Genomic DNA, 18,931 nt, shown 5'->3' with positions numbered 1-18,931 from the left:
GTGAAGAGCGCTATATAATGCAAGTTAATGTTATTGTCGTCATCAAACTTCCTTTCTCAGATGGGCACCCATAAAATACTGAACTGGCTGGTGACATTAAGGCAAGGTTTCTGTACCATGTTTAACCCCTGCATATTAAAGTTATGATAGCATATTCTATCCAAATACAGTACTGCCCAATACTTTCCCTCATAGGCCGAAAACATGTCGTGTACAATGAATGGCACAACCAAACAGGTTTCAAAACAGAACCGTTTTCATCGAATGGAAACCTAATTTGTGTTCAGTTGAGGTATCTGCATTGCCTGATGCCATGGTGGCTGGTCAAAACCTCATCGCTTGTGCTTGTTTACTGTTCTGTCCTCCACATGGGGTGTTTCAGCATTGCAGCCATCGGTAAGTGCACATGACAGGTCGGGATTTAGGTCCCTGTGATTGTCTCACACGGAGTACTGTGTACACTGCTTCAAGGCTGGTCAGTGGGCACGCAGTGAAAGGTCCCCTTCACTCTCCGTGTGATCGTACATTCCTCACCCCCTCGGTCACCATGTGATCAGGTGATGCTCTTTCCTCTCTCAGCCTCTCCTCCCCACTGCCGTACGAGATGATGTTGATGTTATGCCCCTGGGAGAGAGTGCACAGAGAGTGTCAGGGTGAGAATGTGCGGTGTTCCGTTTGATGTAGTCGCAGGAAACACAGCTTTATCCCAGCAGCCGGTAAGTTTGATAGCGGCACGTGTGCTAGCGGGGTTACAAGTTGTGGGATTGTTAACACGACCAGAGCAGATACATTTAAGTAGATTTAATAGGAAATTCAACAGGACTTGGGCTGATGAATGATTTAGACGATTATACGATTGATGGCGATCAAACTGTGTGAGTTTTACTGTAGTACAGAACAAAACAAATAATTGACTGCCCTGAGAGACGGTCGGAGCAAATAATCCAACTCACCTCAACTAAATTTTCCAACCTTTATATACTATTTTTTTAAAAAACTTTCACAGAGTAGGACAGCACCATTCAACTGCGTCATGCAGCTGGTTTATCATGGTACTGTTCCCTCTCATTGGTCCAGTCAATATTTATCAGACCTTGACCTTAGTTGGTATATGTTTTTATAGAATTCTAATTACGTCAGTACCAATGGTCACATTTCAGCAGTGTTTTGGAACAATCCCATTAACCCGTTAATGGCCGTATCATGAAACATTCTGGATCTTTGTCTGTGTCTTGAGAGCACAAGGTTATTCATTCAAAAAAATTGTGCAGTCCTGTTGCATATTGAGTCAGAGTGCTCAACTCACAAGTGAGAAAACCCAGGTTCGATTCCCAGATGGGACAAAATCTTAGGCAAGTTTCCTTACTCCACACACCTGTTTATCTAGCAGTAAATAGGAACATAAATTTGTTCATTAAAATCTGGAAATTTGTGATACCAACTCACGAAATACAGGTCCAGCACAATCCAGTGTAGGGTGCGAGTCTGGCTCGATTAGTCGCACGCTCACATCTTGAATCAGGAGATTGTGGGTTTTAATCTCCAAGTTGGGACTTCTCATAAAGTGAAGGAAATGACTCCTAGTGTCTTGGTCAACAATCCTCCAGATAAAAAACATGGTCCTTCACTTCAGGTCTGTTTGTGGGACATTGCTATGTGCAAATTGGGTCGAATGGCCTGCTTCAATGCTGTAAAAATTCCATTTAATTTTCACACCGATTACAAAATTATAATGCTCAGCCACAAGAGGCTGTTGAAGGTAAGAGCACAACTTGTGGGTCAGCCAACACAGTGAAAGCACTCTCGCCTCTGAGTCAGAAGGTTGTGGGTTCAACCCCTGCGTCAAGACATCGAGCTCACATAGTCTTGGCTGACACTCCAGTCCCGTCTGCCTGTTCAGATAGCCTTTAAAGATCTGTGGCATTTGAAGGGAGTTTCTCCCGGTGTCTTGGCCAATAATCCTCCTGGTGAAATCAGTCGTTCATTTCATGGCTGTTTGTGGGACATTGCTGTGTGCAAATTGACTGCCAAGTACACCTACAAATACGCAGTCACTGCACGTTGCAGTAAATTCTGTGAAGTACTTTGAGATGTCACCCCCGAGGTGAAACGTACTGTAGCAGAAGTAATGAGTTTTATTTTTATCTTTTGAAGAGAATTGCCTAAGTATTTCAATTATAGTATAAGAGGTGATAACAACAACAACTACAAGCATTTATATAGTGGCCTTCATGTGGGGTAGCGTTCAGGAGCGCTTAACAATGGCGGAGCATGACGCAGAACCCATGATAAACAAGGAACGGGGAGATTAATTGGTATTTTAATGGCTGTCGTGTGGTAAAGTCCAACCTGGAACCAATTAAACTTCAAACAGTTTCTGCCTGTTTCATGCTGGATGGTTTAGTTATTAAAATATTTTGTCTGGAGTTCATCAAAATGTTTCTTTACTGTACAGAGCAGAAACATTGCTTCATAGAGAGCTTTGCTTTCTGCCAGAACAACAACTGGCATTTACACAGCGCTGTTCATTCACACAAGGTAACGTCTCAGAGCACTTCACAATGGAGGAATCCTATGGAATTTGAGACGTCTCAACGACATGATAAGGTCTTGAATCCTGCTTTAAAACCTACCTCTTTAACCATGCCTTTGGTCACCTCCGTCTCCCCGCTCCACCCCCCCACCTCCCCCTACACCCCCCGCCCCCCACCTTTCTCCCTTGCTTGGTGTCCGTCCCTGCCATTTATTCAAGGTGGTTCAAATCATTTCACAGAATATACTGTAAAGTAAATTTACTATAATTTGTGGGCGAAACGCGGCACCCGATTGCGCACAGCAGTGTCCCATAAACAGTCGTGAATTGACTGACCAAATTATTATTAAAAAATTTTTGAAAGGATTATTTCCCCCAGAAAAGCGACCGCCAATCAACTAAGAACCAGGTTCCTATTTACTGCTAGGGGAACAGAGGAATGTGGAGTAAGGAAAATTGCCAATATTTTGCCCTGCCCAGGAATCAAACCCGGGTCCTTTCGCTTGCGAGGTGAACGTGCTAACCATTATACTACAGGAGTATAACCAACACCATTTTAAAAATGTTTTAATAAAAGGTTTGGATTTGGAATTCTCATAACCTGCTGAATTACAATAGCTGCCCTCGTGTCTGGAGAATGCAAATTAGTGCCCTGATTTATTTGCCAAAAGGGAAGTTGAACAGGTCTAACTAGGTTCACATTGTTTCATCTTTATTTTGTCAAAACAGGAGATAATTCGGCTCATTGAGCCTGTTGCACCAGTTCACTAGATCTTTGCATATCTCTTATTCCCAGTGTCCCGCCCTTTCATTTTCACCCTTTATGCCTCAAATACCCAACTAGCACTCGCCTCACAAGCAAGAGGATCTGAGTTTGATTCCTTGGCACAGCGAAATGTTTCCTTGCTCCACACCTTTCTATTTACCGAGCAGTAAGTAGGAACCCAGTTATTAGTCGATTGGCAGATCGCTTCTCTGGAGATAATAATCCTAATAATTAAAATAAATAAAATAAAAAATAATAATAATTTGGTCATTCAATCCACGACTGTTTGTGGAACGCTGCTGTGCAATTGGCTACCGATTTTCATCAACAAAATATACAGTCAATTCACTTTACAGGATATTCTGTGAAGCATTTTGAGACATCTCTAATATGTGACAAGGCATCATATGAAATGCAAGCATTATAACATATTATTATCTTATTTCATTACCTCTCAAGAACACTCAGTGATCAGGACTTCACCTACATTTCCAGAGAAACCGCAGGCAGATTTGCATGAAAGATAGATTGATATCTTGCAAGATATAATAGAGCTGAGTTTGTGGTATATTTCACCTGTGCTGGATTGTGTTTTTCCCTTGGTAACAATTGCTGTTTTGATCACCAAGATAATAATAATAATCCTTGCATTTGATATAGCGCTTTTCACGTCGGGAGGACGTCCCAAAGCGCTTCACAGAACACACTGTAAAGTGAATCGACTGTATATTTGTGGGCGAACGCGGCAGCCAATTGCGCACATCAATGTCCCACATAAAGTCGTGGATTGAAGATGACCAATTTATTATTGTTTTTTGGTTTTGGAGGGATTATTATTAGGCTCTGTGTGGAGTAAGGAAACTTGCCCAAGGTTTCGCTCTGCCTGGAATTCAACTCAGGTCTCTCGCTTGCAAAGCGAATGCTCTAACCACTGAGCTACAGGACTCCGAGAGTAGAAGAAGAGGACACAGGTTTAGAGCTTTAAAGGGCAATTTCAGGACAGACATGAGGAAGTTTTTCTTTACCCAGATAGTAATTAACGACTGGAACAGGGTTCCCAGGAAGGGTGGTTGAGGTCAGGACACTTAAAAAAAAAGCTTGATGCAGTGATGGGAGGAACGGTATGGTGGATGTTCTGGAGGGATGAGGTCAGATGAGCTGAAGAGTCTTCTTCATCTGAACCAATCGTGTGATTGTGGTTGTTACTGGACAGTGAACCAAATTGGTAACACTCTTACACAATGAATGTATCTGCAAGTTGGTAGTTGATCTTCATGGTAAAGTATGACGCAAATATTTGCTGCAAAGTCCCATTTCCAACCTGCCCTTCCTAGCCAAACCTCTGGAACGCGTTATTGTAAGTCAGCTTTGCTCTCACCTCTCCCTCCACTCCTTCCTCGAGCCCCAACAGTCTGTTTTCCACACTGCCCACAGCACAGAGTAACAAAGTACAGAGTAACAAAGCTTGTCAAAGTAACAAACAATCTCCTCTCTCTCTGTGACTAGGGCTCACTCTGCCTCCTCTTCCTCCTGGACCTCTCCGTCGCTTTCGATACAGTCGACCATGTCATCCTCATCCACTGGCTCTCCTCCCTCATCAGTGGGACCGCACTAGCTTGATTTGAATCCTACCAAACAAACTGCCTCCACTTTAGCTCCTCAAATGGTTTCTCCTCCCGCCCCCGCCAAGTCACCATGGTGTATCCCAGGGCTCCCTTCTTGGCCCAATCCTGTTTGTCAAGTACATGCTCCCTCTCGGCAATGTCATCCACATGAGTCATGAGACATGAGATCAACACCCAAATCTACTTTGCCTCCTCCTCCAGCTGTGACTTCAGGCCCTCTGATATTCTGTTGGCTTGTTCGGCAGACATCAGAGCTTGGATGAGCACCAACTTCCTGCAGCTAAACGTTGACAAGGCCGAAGCCATAGTCCTTGGTTCCCATCAGCGTCTTCTCTCCAGCACAGCTCCGCACTCCACCTTCAAGAGCTCTGGGACGTTACCCTGCATGAAAGGCGCTATATAAATGCAAGTTGTTGCTGTTTTTGGAAGATCATCTGCAGAAAATTTACAACACTATTGGGGTTTGACACTTTTAAACCATGAGAGACGAAGGGATATAAAGAAAGACAGAGAACTGGCAATAAATTGGCAATAAACTGGCAATAAATTGATAAAGAACTTGGATAAACTACTACTACTATTAATAATAATCCTTGGTAATATAGCACTGTATCATTTCAGGAGAATATCTCATAGGATATACTGTAAAGTATAGTGATTGTGTACTTCGTAGTTGAATGTAATGGCTAACTTATTCACAATACTGTCCTCCAGACAGCCATAAAATGAGTAAGCAATTTTATCTAGGAAATTAGGTAATTAGCACACTGGGAGAAACTCCATTCTATTTTTCAAGTAGTGCCATGAGATCTTTATTATCCATCTGAACAGGCACAGAGAAGACTTTGATACAATAATAAATAAATAACCTTTGATATAGCGCCTTATCATGTCGTTGAGATGTTTCAAAGTGCTTCAGTGAATATATTGTAAAGTGGATTGATTATATTTTGTGGATGAAACACAGCAGTAATTGCGTACAGCATTGTCGCACAAGCAGTCGTGGTTTGAGTGACCAAATTATTGTTATTTTTATTTATTTTCAACATATTTTGTGGGGATCATTACCCCTGGAAAGTGATCCACCAATCGTCTAACAATCGAGTTCCTTCTTACTGCTAGGTAAGCAGAGGCTTGTGGAATAAAGAAAGTTGCCTAAGCTTTTGCCCCACCCAGGTATCGACCTGGATCCTCTCGCTTGTGAGGCAAATGCTCTAACCAATATACTGCAGGAATCCACAATATTTAATAATAATATTTCATCTGAAGGACTGCATCTCCTCAAATACTCAGTCTTGGTCTCGAGTTCAAAGTCCTTGTGTGGGACTTGGAATCAGATTGTCTAAGATAATAATAATAATAATAATCCTTGCATTTGATATAGCGCTTTTCACGTCGGGAGGATGTCCCAAAGTGCTTCACAGAACACACTGTAAAGTGAATTGACTGTATATTTGTGGGCGAACGCGGCAGCCAATTGCGCACAGCAATGTCCCACAAACAGTCATAGATTGAAAATGACCAATTTTTTTTTAAAATTGTTTTGTTTTTTTAGGGATTATTATTAGGCTCTGTGTGGAGTAAGGAAACTTGCCCAAGGTTTCGCTCTGCCTGGAATTCTACTCAGGTCTCTCGCTTGCAAAGCGAGTGCTCTAACCACTGAGCTACAGGACTCCGAGAGTAGAAGAAGAGGACACAGGTTTAGAGCTTTAAAGGGTAATTTCAGGACAGACATGAGGAAGTTTTTCTTTACCCAGATAATAATTAACGACTGGAACAGGGTTCCCAGGAAGGGTGGTTGAGGTCAGGACACTTAAAAAAAATAGCTTGATGCAGTGATGGGAGGAACGTTATGGTGGATGTTCTGGAGGGATGAGGTCAGATGAGCTGAAGAGTCTTCTTCATCTGAACCAATCGTGCTACTACTACTACTACTAAATAAAGTAAAATAAACTACTACTAATAATAATCCTTGGTAATATAGCACTGTATCATTTCAGGAGAATATCTCATAGGATATACTGTAAAGTATAGTGATTGTGTACTTCGTAGTTGAATGTAATGGCTAACTTATTCACAATACTGTCCTCCAGACAGCCATAAAATGAGTAAGCAATTGTATCTAGGAAATTAGGTAATTAGCACACTGGGAAAAACTCCATTCTATTTTTCAAGTAGTGCCATGAGATCTTTATTATCCATCTGAACAGGCACAGCGAAGACTTTGATACAATAATAAATAAATAATCTTTGATATAGCGCCTTATCATGTCGTTGAGATGTTTCAAAGTGCTTCAGTGAATATATTGTAAAGTGGATTGACTATATTTTGTGGATGAAACACAGCAGTAATTGCGTACAGCATTGTCGCACAAGCAGTCGTGGTTTGAGTGACCAAATTATTGTTATTTTTATTTATTCTTCAACATATTTTGTGGGGATTATTACCCCGGAAAGTGATCCACCAATCGTCTAACAATCGAGTTCCTTCTTACTGCTAGGTAAGCAGAGGCTTGTGGAATAAAGAAAGTTGCCTAAGCTTTTGCCCCACCCAGGTATCGACCTGGATCCTCTCGCTTGTGAGGCAAATGCTCTAACCAATATACTGCAGGAATCCACAATATTTAATAATAATATTTCATCTGAAGGACTGCATCTCCTCAAATACTGAGTCTTGGTCTCGAGTTCAAAGTCCTTGTGTGGGACATGGAATCAGATTGTCTAAGATAATAATAATAATAATCCTTGCATTTGATATAGCGCTTTTCATGTCGGGAGGACGTCCCAAAGTGCTTCACAGAACACACTGTAAAGTGAATAGACTGTATATTTGTGGGCGAACGCGGCAGCCAATTGCGCACAGCAATGTCCCACAAACAGGCGTAGATTGAAAATGACCAATTTATTATTGGTTTTGGTTTTGGAGGGATTATTATTAGGTGTGTGGAGTAAAGATACTTGCCCAAGTTTTCCCCCTGACCTGCCTGGAATTGAACTCAGGTCTCTCGCTTGCAAAGCGAGTGCTCCAACCACTGAGCTACAGGACTCCAAGATGACACTCCAATACAGTGCTTTGGGTGTATATTGTCGGAGGAGTGCCTTCTTTCACATGAGACATTAAACCAAGGTCTGCTCTGCCTGTTCAGGTGGATGTTATAGATCCCACGGCACTATTCGGAAAAAAAGAAGCGAGTTTTTTCTCTCCCAATGTCCTGGTCAACAATCTCCCAAATAAAGTTGATCACTCACTCCACGGCTGTTTGTGGGACGCTGCTGTACACAAATTAGCTGCCGCGTTTCAACCACCAAATACACAGTCAATTCACTTGACAGTATATCCTGTAGCTCAGTGGTTAGAGCACTCGCTCTCCAATGCGGTAGTGATGCTACAGTGATGGGCTTTGGCCACAATGGACTGAACTGTCAATGGGAGACTAGAGATCCTGCAGCTCCCACTAGTGGCGAAACATAGACTGTCATCAACTTCACTTCACTTAATCTGTATTTCTTAACCCTTCTCTCCTGCCCCCAACCCCCCCCCCCCCCAGAAAACTTGATCCTTGGAACAGCAAAATGCCTGTGCAATGGTAACTTTGTGCACTTATTGCACTAATAAGTGTAGACTTTGTGTGTCTTCCTGGCTCAGTTGGTAGCACTCTCGCCTCTTGAGTCAGAAATTTGTGGGTTGGAGCATCAAGTTGGGATTTGAACTCACGTAATCTAAAGCGACGCTCCAATGTAGTGCTGGGGGTGTTGCATTGTTCGAAGTGCCGTCCTTCGAATGAGATGTTAAACCGAGGTCCTGTCTGCCTGTTCAGTCAGAGTACTACCAACAGGATCAAAATCTCAGTTCTGACTGAGATCAACTGAGCATGACATTGTGATGTGGGATAAACCCTGTCCCTGCTCTCTATGGATGTTGCCGTTACACTTATGTGTAAGCTAGCTTGTTGTTTTGACTTGTTTAAAACAAAGTGCCTCAACAACAACTTGTACTTATATAGCGCCCTCCAAGCAGGGCAACCTCTCAGAGCGCTTAACAGTGGTGGAGCTTGACTCCGAGCTGGGCGGAGTGGGGAGGTGACCGTAAGCACAGTCGAAGAGGAAAGTTTTCAGGTGGGACTTGAAAGAGGGGAGAGAGGGGACAAGGCAGAAGGATTGAGGGAGAGTGTTCCAGAGTTTTGGGGTGTAGTGGCTGAAAGTGCGACCTCCGATGGTGGGGTGGAGGGTGTGAGGGACGAGCAGGAGGCCAGTGCCAGTCGAGCGGAGGCGCGGGTGGTAGATTGGGGAGTGAGGAGGTTGGAGAGGTAGGGAGGTGCCAGGGAGTGAAGGGATTGGAACATGAGTGTGAGGATCTTGAAGTCGACGTGCTGTATCAAATGGAAGTTGTTGTAATAATAATAATCCTTGCATTTGATATAGCACCTTATCACGTTGTCAAGATGTCTCAAAGCGCTTCACAGGATATACTGCAAAGTGGGTTGGCTGTGTATTTTGTGGGTGAAACGCGGCAGACAATTTGTGCACAGCAACATCCCACAAATAGCCATGGAGTGATTCATCAATTTTGTTTGGGGGATTGTTGGGGATGGGGAAGGGTCTCCACGGAGAGTGAGATAGTGTCCTCGGGAGGAGGGGAAGGCAAGGAGTTAATACTTTGTACATTTTGTGATGTTACAGAAATGGAAGAAAGTAGATCAGATCTCAGAAAGCTTTGAAGGAGATTGAAGGCTTGAACAAATCAAGTAGAAGACTCTGCACAGGCTCTGTAATTTGAAGGCACAACCGTAGAGGTTGATATCTTCATTACCTTGGTTTTGTCAATGTTGTGTGGAGCTGGAGCAAACGATGGCTCACCCTATAATGATAATGATCCTCACATTTGTTGGAGCACCTTTCATGGCAGGATGATGCCTTTGAGCACCTTATCTTTTATCACCCGTTCAACCTTTCCCTCAAAATTCTCCTTATCTATCGCTCTGCCAAGCCCTCCCCATCTTCATCCCTGACATCTCCACCCACCTATCTTCCCTCTCCCTCTGCTCCAAACGCCACCTCATCCTAGGCGACTTCAACCTTCATTTCACCTCCTCCTGCTCTGCCTCTGCTGACTTCTCCCTTATCTCCTCCCTCAACCCCTCCCTCCACATCCACTCCATCACCCACGTCCGCAGTCAACACCCTCGACCTGGTGATCTCCCGGGGCCTCACTGTCACGGACTTCACCACCATTGACAAAGCGATCTCGGACCATCACTTCATCTCCCTTAACTCCTCAATCCCTCTCCCCACCACCCCCAACCCACTTCCATCTCATACCGCCCCTGGAAAAAAATCTGCCACCCTCCCTCTCGGCTGCCTGAGAACTCCTTCCCCTCTGGGCTTCCACCTGCAATGACCTATCCTCCTCGGTCATTCTTCTCCACAGCTCCCGCTTCTCCACTCTCGATTTCCTTACTCCCCTCTCTTCCCAAACCATCTCCTATTCACATAAGTCATCATGGTTCACCAGCCACCTCCACTCCAAAGGTTGATGGAATCTGCTCAGCTGCCTCTGCCATTCCGTCTGCTACACCCTCTCCATCTCCCCCTCCCACTCCAGCCCCTACCCAACCCTCCCTCCACACCTTCAAATCTGTCTCCCACTTCTTTCTCAGCACCACTATAACCGGCATGAAACCAACCAGCTGCTCCCTCGATCCCATCCCTACCCCTCTCCTTACCTCTCAGCTCCATCTCCTTGTCCCTCTACTCACAGGCATCATAAATCTCTCCCTGTCCACTGGTACTGTTCCCATCCCATTAAAAATGGCCACGATCACTCCTATCCTTAAAAAACCTCGCTGGACCCATCTCTACTCTCAAACTACCGCCCCATCTCTAACTTTCTTTTCCTCTTTTCCTCTCCAAGGTCCTGGTATGAATTGTTGCTTCCCAGCTTCGCTCCTTCCTCTCCCGCCACTCCCTTCACGAAACCCTCCAATCGGGTTTCCATGCCACCCACAGCACAGAAACAGCTCTGGTCAAAGAAACAAATGACATTCTGTCCAGCTCCCTCTGCCTCCTCATCCTCCTTGACCTCTCTGCCGCCTTTGACACCGTCGACCACTCTATTCTCATCCACCACCTCTCCTCTCACCTCAACCTTCATTGTTCTGTCCGTGATTGGTTCAGATCGTACCTCTCACACTGCCTCCACTTCATCTCCACAAACGGTTTCTCCACTAACCACCACACCATCTCGTGCAGTGTTCCTCAGGGCTCTGTTCTTGGTCCCCTCCTCTTCAATATCTATATGTTCCCTCTTGGTAACATCATTTGCAAACATGGGATCAACTTCCAAATTTCTACATGTATGTGGATGACACCCAACTGTACTTGTCTGCCTCCACCCTTGACTCCAGGATCACTGCTGTCCTGACAGAATGTCTGTCAGATATCAAGTCCTCGATGAGAGTTAACATTCTTCAGTTGAATGTCAACAAGACCGAGACTCTCCTGATTGGCTCCCATCAGCACATCCACACTTCAGGCGCTGACAGCATCACCATCCATGGTTGTACACTCCACCTTACTAAGCCAGTCCAGAACCTTGCAGTCTTGTTTGACCCTCAACTATCCTTTCTACCCCACATCTGCGCCATGACCCGCTCTGCCTTCCCCCACCTCCGCAACATCGCCCAACTCCGCCACTGTTTCACATCGCAGGCCACCGAAACCCTCATACACACTTTCATTACATCGAGGCTTGACTATGCAAACTCATTGCTTGTCAGATCCCCAACTCCTTCCTCCACAGGCTGCAGATCATCCAGAACTCTGCAACCTGTGTCATCTCCCCACTAGGTTCCGCAAACCTGTCACCCTCACCCTCGCCCGACTCCTCTGGCTTCCCATCATACAGAGGATACAATTCAAGATCCTGGTCCTCACCTTCAAAGCCCTCCATGGTCTTGCTCCCACCTACCTCTGCAACCTAACCCCCTACCATCCTGCTCGCTCCCTCCGGTCAGTGGGCTCCGGCCTGCTTCACGTCCCTCGCCTCATCGCCCAACTATTGGGCCTTCTTCCACTCTGCCACCACCCTCTGGAACTCCATCCCGCAGTACCTCCACCTCCTTCAAGACCCATCTCAAAACCCTCCTCTTCAACCATGCTTTCGATCTCCCTGCTTCGCCCCGCTTTCCACCCTCCCTGATCCCAACCCCCAGCTCAGGTCCGAAACTCTGTCTGTCCATCGCTTTGGGACGTCCTCCCGATGTGAAAGGAGCTTTACAAATGTAATGTTGTCTCAAATACTTCACAGGGTTTTCCTGTAAAGTACAGTAACTGTGTATTTTGTAGGCAAACGTGGCAGCCAGTTTGTGGGATTGTTGGCCAGGAAACCGCGAGCAATTCCCTCCTATTTTTGATTAGTGCCATGGGATCTGGAACTGGAATAGGCAAGAAAAGACCTTAGTTTAGTATCTCATCTGGAATTTCTGACAATGCAGCTCTCCCCCATTGTATTCGTCCATAGATGCACACTCCACCTCACTGAGCTCGTCAGGGACCCAGGTGTCTTGTTTGACCCTCAACTGTCCTTACTCCCCCACATCCATGCTATGACCCACTCTGCATTCCTTCACCTTTGCAAAATTGCCCAGCTCTGGCACAGCCTCGCACCCCAGGCTGCTGGAAACCCAAATTCATCACATCTTGGCTCGACTACAGCAACTCCCTGATTGTCAGCCTTCCCAACTCTTCCCTCCACAGGCTGCAGATCATCCAGAACTCTGCAGCTCATGTCCTCTCCTGCACCAGACTCTGTGACCTTTCTCATCCAGCCGCAATGACTCCTTATCCCTCAGAGGATAGAGGTTGGAGATGGGGCGGTAGCTTGTGAGCAGTGATGAGTGCAGGAGGGAAGGTTTTTTTTAGGATAGGGGTGATGACAGCTGTTTTTATGGGGGTGGGAATGGTGCCAGTTGACAGGGAAAGGTTTATGAGGTCTGAGAGTAGAGGGGCAAGGAGGTAGAGCTGGGAGGTAAGGAGAGGGATAGAGTTGGGGTCAAGGGAGCAGGTGGTGGGCTTCATGTGGGTTATAGTGGTGGTGAGAAAGGAGGGGGAGACAGGTCAGAAGGTATAGAGGGAGGAATGGGAAGGGGCCAGAGTGTGAGGGAGAGATGGGGAGAGGGTGGCGGTTGGAAGGGTGGAGGTGGCTGAACGGATCATGTTGATTTTGGTTTCAAGGAAATCCAGTATCTCCTTGCAGCTGGAGTTGGAGGAGAGGATAGGCAAGGCATGAGAGGGTGGATGGAGAAGCCGGCTCGTGATGGAGAAGAGGAGCCTGGGGTTGTCTGTAGCCTCCAAGATTATCTTGGAATAGTAGGACGATTTAGCAGAGGGGAGGGCAGAGCGGTAATTTTTTATGAGATCCAACCAGATCTGCCGGTGGACTGTTAAATCAGATTTGAGCCAAGTGTGTTTGGCTGCACGCACCTGACCCTTGAGTGAATGGTGTTTGCTGGTGTATCAGGATAAATTGCATGAGTAGGAGGTGTTTGGGAGTTGATGGGGTGCAAGGGCATCGAGGATGGTGGAGAAGGAGTTATGAAGGAGAGTGATTGAGGAGGATAAGTTGGTGCAGAATGTAGGCCAGAGGGGGAGGAGTTCAGATGACTTCAGGGCAGCGGAGATGGAGCGTGGGGAGATTCTTTTTCAGGGATGCAATCGAGGTGGGTTGGGTGACAGTGAGTAGAGGGATTGAGGAGTTAAGGGAGATGAAATGGTGATCTGAGATGGCTTTATCTGTGATTGTGAGGTCCGAGACACTAAGGCCCTATGTAATCATCAGTTCGAGTGGGTGGCCACGAACTTGAGTGGCAGAGTGGATGTGGGGGGAGGTTTGAAAGGAGAGGAGATAGAGCAGGAGGTGGTGAAGTGCAGGTTGAAGTCACCTAGGATGAGGAGGCGTTCAGAACAGAGGCAGAGTGCAGCTAGAAGGACAGAGAGTCAGAGATGAAGGTGTGGGAAGGTTTGAGGGGATGATACATCAGGATAAATCCTTCCCTGACTGTATTTTGTGGGCAAAACGCAGCAGCCAATTGTGAAGAGCTGTGTCCCAAAAAGAGTCGTATATTCTCTTCATTTATTTTATTTTCAATCACTTTGCTGCCATTAACACTGTTGACCACTCCATCCTCCTCCACTGTCTCTCCTCCCTGATTCATCTCCATGGCTGTGCACTTTCCTGGTTTCACTCCTATATGCCCCAGTTTATCTAATCCAATGGCTTCTCCTCATGGCCTCACACCTCAGGGCTCTATCTTCATTTCTCTCCTTTTTTCCATCATCTACATCCCATTCCTCGGTGACATCATTTACAGGTATGGGGTTCACTTCCATTTATCTGTCTCTATCCTCAACTTCAGCGCCATTGTTGATTGTCCCAGTGTCCTGGCCAATAATCCCCCATGTAAAATTGGTCATTTCACTTCATGGCTGTTTGTAGAAAATCTCTGTGCGTAAACTGGTTGCTGCATTTGCCTACAAACTACTCAGTTAGTGCACTTTACAATTAATCGTGTGAAGCGCTTTGAGATATCCTCCCAATGAGAAAGGTGCTGTTTGAAACAGGGATTATCGTTCAATGTATTAGATCCTCTTTCAAGCCTTACGCAACAAGCAGGTACAAGACGCTTTGAGTAGAATGCTACCCTCACTGCCTGGTGAGGGGACCCTTCACAGAGAGATGTGAAGCTGGGCTGGAGAGACTGCAGGCGGGAGCTGTGCTAAATGGCACATTAGCCTAACTCCACCCATAAGCTGTGATGCACTCTAGAGGTACTGCCCCACTATCCAACTGGATATAAAATCCAACATCCTCTGGGTTTGTAGCCACATCTAACTTCCTGCAGTAATAACCTAATACTATGCTCTTGTTCACAGGAACCATTGGCTGTCAGTTGCGAGTCCCTTCTGCTATACGGGGGAGACATAGGACAACTCCTTGTTCGCCAGAGGACTGTCTTCAACTCACTGTTTCCACTTCCAAGTGGTAAGAGGTTTGCACAATCTTATGGCAGCTCATGTTCTATTGTGTGAGTGAATTTGGACAGACTGCGAGCCACTTCAATTCATTCAAACCTGTTTACTACTAATAATGATCATTGCATTTGATATAGCACCTTATCACGTCTCAAACTGCTTGACAGGATATACTGTAAAGTGAATTGACTGTATATCTTAATAATAATACTTGCATTTGATATAGTACTTTTCACGTCGGGAGGACATCCAAAGCGCTTCACAGAACACACTGTAAAGTGAATTGACTGTATATTTGTGGGCGAACGCGGCAGCCAATTGCGCACAGCAATGTCCCACAAACAGTCGTGGATTGAAAATGACCAATTTATTATTGTTTTGGGTTTTGGAGGGATTATTATTAGGCTCTGTGTGGAGTACGGAAACTTGCCCAAGGTTTCGCTCTGCCTGGGATTGAACTCAGGTCTCTCGCTTGCAAAGCGAGTGCTCTAGCAACTGAGCTACAGGACTCCACATCTTGTGTGTGAAATGCATAAATTTTGTGGCTGAAATATTTTAATGTAATTGGGAGCATTTATGTTTATTCTTCAACCTCTCTCCCCTCTTTGTTTCTTTCTCTTGTCCTTCAGTTACTGAAAGGTGCCAGTGACTTAAGAAAGAAATGAAATGAATTTGACTTGTTGTTCTCTCTGGGATATTGCTGGCAAAGATTGACAATGTAATATCTTTCTCTATTTAAATTTAGATCATCATTCCCTTTTCTTTGACCCTCATTGGTATGGATTCTATCTGCCTTAATAATAATAACAATATTAATAATAATATCCCTTGCGTTTGATATAGCACCTTATCACGTCCTTGAGATGTCTCAAAGCACTTCACAAAGTATATTGTAAAGTGGATTGACTGTGTATTTTGTGGGCAAAATGTGCCTTGTGAATCGAGTGAACATAAAGGGACTGATGTTTAAAGAACTATAGGGTGGGTTTTTTTGCTCCCATTTATCCTGGCTTTGCATTCCCTCCTTATACTCATAATTTCTAATTGCATTGATTATCGTTCTCGTGTATTTCTGTGGCATTGTCAGCGAAGATTTGCTGCTTTGTTTGTCTGTGTAACGTTGGATAAAATCAAATTGATTTTGTAAGCCACTCTTTGAGATGTCTATTTTTACACAATGGATGCTACAATACATGATCTTCTGTTATTTTTGAGAATTTTTTGGCTTAAGCAAGACGTAATTTAAGCACTCCGAGACCCTGCCCTGCATGAAGGGAGCTATATAAATGCACATTGTTATTGTTGGTGGTGATGTGTTGTGGATATGTTTTGGAACTAGCTCTCCTGCTCCCTCTCCACATATAATAATAATAATCCTTTCATTTGATATAATGCCTTATCACGTTGTTTTGAGATGTCTTCAAGCACTTCACAGAATATGCTTAGAGTGGATTGACTGTGTATTTTGTGGGCGAAACGCGGTAGCCAATTACGCACAGTAGTATCCCGCAACCATTTGTGGATTGAGTGAACAAATTTCTTTTCAAGGGATTATTATCCCCGGAAAGCAATTCACCAATCGATTAATAATTAATAATCTGATGCATGCTTCACATGCCTAAAGACATAATTAACCTTCCTTAAGATCTTTCTGTTCAAAAGAAATGGATGACCAATTGTGGGGATAAGCAGAGAAAAATAATTGCAATTTAATACCATTGAAAGCATGCATCAGATATGGAATGTCTCGGACTAGAGTCCTGAGTGCAACCGGCTAGCAGCTACACTATACTCAATGATCATCTTTTATGGAGTCCTGTAGCTCAGTGGTGAAAGCACTCGCCTCACATGCGAGAGACCGGGGTTCAATTCCCGGCAGAGCAAAACCTTGGGCAAGTTTCCTTACTCCACACGCCTAATAATAATCCCTCAAGAAAAAAAAACAATAATAAATTGGTCACTTCAATCACCTCTGTGCCCAATTGGCTGCCGCGTTACGCCCACAAACATATAGTCAATTCACTTTACAGTATATTCTGTGAAGCGCTTTGAGACGTCTAGAATCCATGAAAAGCATTATATCAAATGCGAGGATTATTATTATAATTATTATCTTGCTGCGAGTTAGGGTTAATGGGTATGAAAAATGTTATTTTTTTTTGTCAGCAGGAGGCCGTTGCCAGTCGAGCCGAGGCGCCCGGTGGTGGATTGGGGAGTGAGGAGGTCGGAGAGGTAGGGAGGGGCCAGGGAGTGAACTATAAGTGTGCTTTTAAACTTGTGCACTTTGCGTCATCCTCCGAATGCGAAAGGCGGTATATAAATATAAATTGCATTGTATGTTTAAACCTGAGTGCTCATTTGAGCAGATGTGATGTATTGTAATAACTTGGTCAGTCAATCCACGACTGTTTGTGGCGTATTTGGCTGCCGGGTTTCGTCCACAAAATATGAAGTCAATTCGGTGAAGCTCTTTGAGACATCTTGAAGATGTGATAAGGCACTATATCAAATGCAAGTATTAATATTATCTGACATGGCTCATTGCTGCGGTCAAATGCAAGAATTATTATATTTCACACTGTGATATTGTTGCAAACTGTTCCAAACTCATCTGATGCAGACTATCTCGCAATGTTACAATGTCAGTTATGTTCTAAAGCTTTTTGTGCACTCGTTGAATTTACCGGGATAGATTTTCTGTCTGTTAAATGAAACCTGTTAGGCGCTATAAGTTTACAAATACACTTCTCTACTCTGAATTGGAAGGGCTGAGCAGTCAGCGAAAGGCCATAGGAATTCACCCTGCTTACCTGAATCTGTAGACAGAGTATTAGATGCTGGTTGATCAGAACCAAGGCTTGAAGACCCAAGAGTGTGCGTTGGGGTAACTGGTTAACTAGAGTTTAACCAACTAAAACCGCATAGCTTGCCATTACTGGCTCAGTTGATTGCACACTTGCTTCGGAATCAAAAGACGACAACAGCAGCAGCAACAACTTGCATTTATTATAGGGCCCTTCACACGGGGTGGAGTCCCGGAGCGCTACAGGATAATGGGGCCAAGCCCATATCAGGACCTTGAACTCACATAGTTTAAAGCTACCACTCCAATGCAGTGCTGGGCAGGTGTTGCGTTATTGAAGGTGCTGTCCTTCAGGTGAGACGTTAAACCAGTGTCCTGGTTTAACGAGTAAGCTTTCCCATTACTTGTTCAGATAGGACCATCCTACTCATTAGGACTTTGGCTGGCAGGGTTAACCAAGAGTTGAATGGGAAGAATTCCTGCCCCTCCCAAGTCGTGCTGATAAGCCAGGTTGGCTTGATCTGCCATCAGCAGATATCACTCATCACAAGAGAAGATGGTATGAAGAAGGCTCTTCAGCTCAATTTCATCTCATCCTCCCAGAATGTCAACCCGAGTGTCTTCCCACTATGTTCTCAAGATGTTTCTTAAACGATTCCAGTGTCCTGGGCTCAGGTACTCTTCCTGGTAACCCTATTCCCCTACGATTACTCACGAAACAGTCACTCCACTTTACGCTATGTTCTGTGAAGCACTTTGAGACCTCCTGACATGAAAGGCGCTGTATCAAATGTAGGGATTGTTATTAGTAGTAATCCAGGGAAATGATATTGCAGCAATTGAGAGATACAGAAGAGGGCCACCAGAATGATTGAGGAGATGGAGGGGCTGGAATATGAAAAGCAAATAGGTACACTGGGGTTATTCACGCTGGAGAAGATAACAGTGGTTAGTGTACTCGCCTCGCAAGCGAGAGGACTTGGGTTACATTCGTGGGACGAAGCCTTAGACATATTTCCTTACTCCACATGTCCCTGTTTACCTAGCAGTGAGTAGGAACCTGGTTTTAGTCGAATGGCAGATTGCTTTCCTATCGATTCTTAAGTTTCTATGTGAATTACCTTCTGGGTAAAGAAAATCTCCTGTACTGTCTGCCCTGAAATTGTTCTTTGCAA

At 44.7% G+C, this 18,931-nt stretch overlaps 1 protein-coding gene across 1 annotated transcript in view; it reads left to right on the top strand.

The window, feature by feature from the left end:
* Nucleotides 1-661: 661 nt before the first annotated feature.
* The window catches only part of LOC103185592, a 30,147-nt gene continuing 11,877 nt past the window's right edge, over nucleotides 662-18,931 (top strand). The window contains exons 1-2 of the mRNA XM_007904186.2: nucleotides 662-716; nucleotides 14,855-14,963. The gene's annotated coding sequence lies outside the window, so the exon portion shown is untranslated. The remainder of the gene's footprint in view (nucleotides 717-14,854; nucleotides 14,964-18,931) is intronic.

This window comes from Callorhinchus milii, unplaced genomic scaffold (genome assembly GCF_018977255.1).
Source record: "Callorhinchus milii isolate IMCB2004 unplaced genomic scaffold, IMCB_Cmil_1.0 Scaffold3, whole genome shotgun sequence".
NCBI classification, from domain to species: domain Eukaryota; kingdom Metazoa; phylum Chordata; class Chondrichthyes; order Chimaeriformes; family Callorhinchidae; genus Callorhinchus; species Callorhinchus milii.
The sequence above is the reverse complement of the archived record's forward strand: the minus strand, read 5'-3'. Positions and strand labels throughout refer to the sequence as shown.